The sequence below is a fragment of the Castanea sativa genome, chromosome 5, assembly GCF_040712315.1.
Source record: "Castanea sativa cultivar Marrone di Chiusa Pesio chromosome 5, ASM4071231v1".
In the NCBI taxonomy this organism is placed as follows: Eukaryota; Viridiplantae; Streptophyta; class Magnoliopsida; order Fagales; family Fagaceae; genus Castanea; species Castanea sativa.
In genome coordinates, this window is record NC_134017.1 from 18,402,395 (window position 1) to 18,409,247 (window position 6,853).

Genomic DNA, 6,853 nt, shown 5'->3' on the forward strand with positions numbered 1-6,853 from the left:
TAGTAGAAGAAAAACAGAGAAACCCAGTAGAAGAAAAACCCAGTAGAAGAAGATGAAGCCCAAACTAATCGAAAATCAAACAAGAAACGAAGATGAAGCCCAGTAGAAGAAGAACAGAACGAAGATGATGAAGAAAAAGAAAAAGAAACCCATAACAATCTGGCGACGAAGGCTGGAGGAGATGGGACTGATTTTGGTAATAATTCTGGGTTGCTGCAGATCCATAATTCTGTGTGTCACTGCTACGTTCTTGGAGAAATGTGTTGCCTCTGTTTGAGATCCACCGAAAATATAGGGGAAGAAGAAGAAGAAGAAGAAGAAGACAAAGGCTAAGCTGAAAGGGAAAAATGGTGGAACTCGAATTTTAAAAACTCGAGTTCTACGAGGAATTTTTTTCATGTCAGCTTACACCGCTTGGGTCTCGAGTTTTAAAAACTCGAGTTCTACCATTAATCTCGAGTTTTTAAAACTCGAGATGTCAGTTTTCCACTTTATTTTGCAACAGGACAACTAACGATATTCTTAGAAAATTAAAGCTAAATGGAAAAAAAAAAAATTCTGGTTCTCACTTACAATTTATTTATTTGTGGGTATCTATAGGTTTACTAAGTACATTTGCAATCACCTTCAAAAAAAAAAAAAAAAAAAAAAAACAAAGTACATTTGCAACTTCTCACATTTGTTTATTTTACATAGTAAATGTAGGGGGTAAAAAGATCCTGATGGGAACGTGGGCCTTTTGGGCCGTGTTAAGGAAGGCCGACCTGACCCTGGGTTTGGAAGTTGTTAATACTATGGGTCGGCCCATGCGCCGAGGATCCGAGGACTCAGCCGAGGGTGAACTTATCCTCGAACTGACACCAGAGAACCCGGGACTTCATGGTACAGGTTAGGGAATGACACGGTCAAGACCAATGGTTAAAAGGGGTGAACCCTTGAATGCCCCAGAAGCACCAGTATTGAAGAAATGACAAAGACAAAGGCTGCTACCTCCACATTAAAGACCCTGCACCTACCACCCTGGCCGCATTAATGGGGAGGTGACACTTGAACAGTGGAAGGGAAACTTCTAGTTACTGTTCAAAGGCACTAAGAAAAGAAATATCTATACTAAGGGAGGAGTTGGGGGCAACACGTGTATAAAGTATTAAGAAGAAGAGTATTTAAGGGAGGACCTAGAACAGAAAGAGGGACGGAACTGTTTGTAACCTAAAAAGAAAAAAGACAAAGAGAGAGAGATAATATAAGAACAGCTCTCGGCTTACGTCCGAGGAGACCTATTTACATTACTCTTTGCTGTTTCCTAATACTGGCAATCTTTAGTTTGTCATTTAATCTTCACTCACTTCTAATCTGGGTTTCAAGCCCACTCTCTACAAATTTTCATTGTTTAAGGCTCATTGGGCCTGAGCCCACAACTGTTCTTGGGTCCAGGTGCAATTGTGCACTTACAATTGGCGCCGTCTGTGGGAAATCTAGTCTGGAAGTAGTAGAGATATTATGGCAGGCTTAGGCTCTCACCATGCAGAGTCACAAGGATCACAACCGGAAGATCATTTCGAACGTCTTGAACGTCATAGGGATCGTGAGGGAAGCGTCCATACAGAATACCCAGGGGATAGCCATACTCAAGGAGGGGGTAGCACTACCCACGATGAGGGCTCTAAATCCATGCAGAAGGAAATTAATCGTTTGAAGAATAAGTTACGCCGTGCTAAACGTAAGGTTTCTCCGTCCTCATCTAGTTCTTCCTCAGAGAAGGATAGGGGGGTTGGCCACAGTTCAAGGTCATATTCCCCCACTAGCGCAACATCCTCCGGCGAGGAGGACGACCAATCAACTCGCAGACGTAAGAAGCTTCGTTCTAGGGGCTTAGGCAACGATACCATGAGTAGAGCGTTGCACCAACTCTCTAAATCTCCGTTTTCGCGGAGGATTGAGAGGGGAAGGCTTCCCAGAAGGTTCACCCAGCCCACCTTTACCATCTACAATGGCCGGACTGATCCGGTGGAACACGTGAGCCACTTCAACCAAAGGATGGCAGTGCACTCCCATAACGAGACTTTGATGTGTAAAGTCTTCCCCTCCAGCTTGGGACCTGTGGCTATGAGATGGTTTAACGGTCTCAAATCGGGGTCTGTGGGCTCGTTTGGGGAGTTAACTAGGGCATTTGCTTCGCGCTTCATCACGTGTAGCAGAGTCCCTCGGCCATTGGATTCGCTGCTATCCATGGTCATGAAGGAGGGGGAGACACTGAAAGCATACTCCGACAGATATTGGGAGATGTTTAATGAAATAGATGGCGACTTTGATGAGGTGGCGCTTAATACCTTTAAGGTAGGCCTCCCTACTGATCACGACCTAAGAAAGTCTTTGACGAAAAAGCCCGTCCGCAGCGTACGCCGTCTTATGGATCGTATCGACGAATATAAAAGGGTAGAGGAAGACCAGCAGCAAGGAAAAGGAAAGGAGAAGGTTATCCCGCAGGAGAGAAGGGATTTCAGGTCAGACAGATATCACAACAACAAGCCGAGGAGGGATTACTTCGGACAATCCGGCTCGGCAGCACCCCAGGCTGTAAATACTGTGTTCCGAGAACCAGTGCATCAGTTATTAGAAAAAGTTCGTAAAGAGCCCTTTTTCAGATGGCCCGGCAAGATGGCAGGGGACCCTGCGAGAAGAAATCAAAACCTTTTCTGTCAGTACCATCAGGATGTGGGTCATACTACTGAGAACTGTCGGACCCTGTGGAACCATCTGGAGCAACTCGTCGGTGAGGGAAAGTTAAAGCAGCACTTGTGTCAGCCCACTGGGCAAGTAAGCCAAGTTGGTTCAAACAACCAGAGGAACAGTTCATCTCGGCCAGCATTGGGAACAATTAATGTTATCTTCGCTGCACCTGGTAGGACCGGTTCAGGTCCCACTAGGATTATGGCAGTTTCTCATCCGCAGGCCGAGGATGTCGGTAGCAGGCCGAAGAGATTAAGGAGCACCTTACCTGTCTTGGGTTTCTCCGAGGAGGATAAGGTAGGGACTATCCAGCCCCATGACGATGCTCTTGTCGTTACCCTCAGAATAGGCAACTATGATGTGAGAAGGGTGATGATAGATCAGGGCAGCGGTGCAGATATCATGTACCCTGATCTATTTAAGGGGCTAAGGTTGGAGTTGGAAGATTTAACTCCTTATGACTCACCCCTTATCAGCTTTGAAGGGAGAGCCGTTGTGCCAAAAGGACAGATCCGTTTACCCGTTCAATCTGGCACAGAAACGGTTGAAGTAGATTTCATTGTGGTTGACGCGTACTCTCCATATACAGCCATCCTCGCCAGACCATGGCTGCACGCTCTGGGAGCCGTCTCCTCTACCTTGCACGTTAAGGTTAAATTCCCCTCGGGGGAACACGTTGAGGAGATTCTCGGCAGCCAGGTAGTGGCCAGGCAATGCATATCGGCGGCAGTACTTCGTCAGTCAGAAATCGAGTTATCAACCTTGCCCATCCAGGAGTCATAGCAATTAACAGCTCCGGAAGCACCTGGAGCAATGACAGAAGATGAGGCGGTTTGCGAGGAGTTAGAGAAGTTTGTAATAGCAGATGATCCAGAGAGATTCTTCCAAGTTGGCATACTTTTGCCATACCAAGAGAAGATGGAGTTGTTAAAATTCCTAAAGGACAATATAGATGTCTTTGCGTGGGACCCTTATGAGGCTCCAGGCGTGGATCCGAGCTTTATTTGTCATCGTTTAAACGTCAATCCGGCCATTGTTCCGAGGAGGCAGCCACCTCGGCGATCTTCCCGAGAACATTCTGAGGCTGTGAAGGAAGAGGTTCTTAAACTCAAAAGGGCGGGGGCTATCAAAGAAGTTTTCTACCCTGAATGGTTGGCTCATACTGTTGTCGTTAAGAAGAAGAACGGCAGGTGGAGAGTGTGTGTAGATTTTACTGATCTGAACAAGGCCTGTCCTAAAGATTCGTTCCCAATGCCACGGATTGATCAACTGGTAGATGCTACTGTTGGACATCCTCGGATGAGTTTCTTGGACGCCTTCCAGGGTTACCACCAAATTCCCTTGGCGTTAGAGGATCAGGAGAAAACTGCTTTCATTACTCCAACCGGGAACTATCATTATAAGGTCATGCCATTTGGGTTAAAAAATGCTGGGGCTACTTACCAAAGAATGATGACCCGAATGTTTGAACAAAGAATCGGGGAAAACCATAGAAGTATACGTGGATGATATGGTGGTGAAGAGTAAGACAAGACCTTCGCACATGACAGATTTGGCCGACACCTTCCAAATGCTGAGGAAGTATAAGTTGCGCCTTAACGCTTCCAAATGTTCTTTTGGCGTGGGATCCGGAAAGTTCCTAGGGTATATGATCACTCATAGGGGCATAGAGGTGAACCCAGTGCAGGTTAAGGCTATTCAGAATTTGCAGCCGCCTCGGAACCCAAAAGATATTCAAAAATTGACCGGAATGATTGCTGCGTTGAACAGATTTATTTCTCGGTCAGCTGACCGGTGCCGTCCTTTCTTTCAGTTGCTGAACAAGTGGAAAGGATTTCAATGGACCGAGGATTGTGAGTCAGCTTTCCAACAGCTTAAGCAATATCTATCTCGGCCACCCATTTTATCTCGCCCTGAGGTGGACGAGGTGTTATTCGCTTATCTGGCCGTGGCTATTCATGCGGTGAGTCTAGTCCTTATAAGGAATGAAAATGGGGTGCAGAGGCCGATCTACTATGTTAGTAAGTCCTTGAATGAAGCCGAGGTGCGCTATTTGCCCTTGGAAAAAGCACTTCTGGCTGTAGTCCACGCCACGCGCAAACTTCCTCATTATTTCCAATCTCATACTGTGGTTGTTTTGACCCAGTTGCCTCTCAAGGCTGTGTTGCGTAGTGCTGATTATTCTGGCAAGGTGGCGAAATGGGGAACCATTTTGGGAGCCTTTGATGTTAAATACAGGCCTCGCACATCGGTGAAGGGACAGGTCCTCGCAGATTTGGTGGCAGAGTTTGCGAACCATTGATAGAAGAAACTTCAAAAGAAACACACATGGGTGGAAAATCAGTTGGTGTGATCACAGATGTATCACCCTCGGTTTGGAGAGTTCACGTGGATGGGGCTGTTAATCAAAGAGGGTCTGGTGTTGGGCTTGTTCTAGTGTCCCCTGAAGGAATTGTCTTTGAAAAATCTTTGAGATTGGCCTTCTCGGCTACTAATAATGAGGCCGAGTATGAAGCAGTCTTGGTAGGCATGCAAATGGTACATAAGATGGGTGGCAAAGAAATCCATGTGTTCTCGGACTCTTAATTAGTGGTCGGCCAAGTCATGGGGACCATGGAGGCTAGAGACCCCAGAATGCAAGAATATTTGGCCCAGGTTAAACGTCAGCGAGCTGAATTCGACTCATTTGCCTTAGCTCATGTCTCTAGGAGTGGAAACACTCATGCAGATTCTTTGGCCACATTGGCCACATCCTCGGCTCAAGGTCTACCAAGGGTGATTCTCGTTGAGGATCTGATAGAACCTTCTCTTATAGCTGCTAACGCACCTCGCATCCATTTAATAAGGCCTGGTCCTAGTTGGATGGATTCGATCATATCTTTTCTCAAAAATGACATCCTTCCCGAAGACAAAGTTGAAGCAGAAAAGGTACGTCGAAAGGCGCCGCGCTTCTGGTTGTCCGAGGATCAGAAGCTATACAAACGATCCTTTTCGGGACCGTATTTGTTGTGTGTACACCCTGAATCAACAGAATCGTTGCTGGAGGAATTGCATGAAGGAATTTGTGGGAGTCATACTGGGGGAAGGTCCTTAGCCCATAGAGCCCTGACTCAGGGTTATTGGTGGCCTAATATGCAGAGGGAGGCTCAGGATTATGCCAGAAAGTGTGATCAGTGTCAGAGGTTCGCCCCTAATATCCACCAACCTGGAGGGGTTCTTAATCCTCTGTCTAGCCCTTGGCCCTTCGCACAATAGGGCTTGGACATTGTAGGGCCATTCCCGAGAGCTGCTGGAAACAAAAGATGGCTGCTTGTAGGGACAGACTACTTCACTAAATGGGTCGAAACTGAGCCCTTAGCCAATATCCGAGATGTTGATTCCAAGAGGTTTATTTGGAAGAATATTGTTACTAGATTTGGTATACCACATACTCTTATCTCGGACAATGGCGTTCAATTTGACAGCAACGCCTTTAGGCAGTACTGTAGTGACATGGGCATCACAAACAGATACTCTACCCCAGCTTATCCTCGAGGAAATGGACAGGCCGAGGCAGTTAACAAGGTCATTGTCAACGGGCTCAAGAAGAGGTTGGATGATGCGAAAGGCAGATGGGTGGAAGAGCTCCCTCATGTCCTGTGGACGTATCGGACCACTCCGCGCAGTCCACCGGAGAAACGCCATTCTCTATGGCTTATGGAGCCGAGGCGGTGATACCATTGGAGTCTGGATTTCCTACTCTAAAGACAAGTTCTTTTAGTCCGAGAGAATAACAAGGAACTTCTAGAGAGAAATCTTGATTTACTTGAAGAACGGCGTGAGGCAGCTATGGTCCAAATGGCTTATTATCAGCAGAAGCTAAAACAAGGACATGATGCCCACGTGAAACTAAGGCCACTTGCGCCTGGTGATCTTGTATTAAGGAAAGTTGTAGGCACTTCTAAGAACCCGGCATGGGGTAAGCTAGGACCTAACTGGGAAGGCCCCTACCGCATTGTTTCAATAGCAGGCGTAGGGTCGTATAGGTTAGTTGACCTGGATGAACGAGTTGTACCACGTCCATGGAATGTAAATAATCTTAGAAGGTATTATTATTAATCAAATAAGCTTTCGTCAATTAATG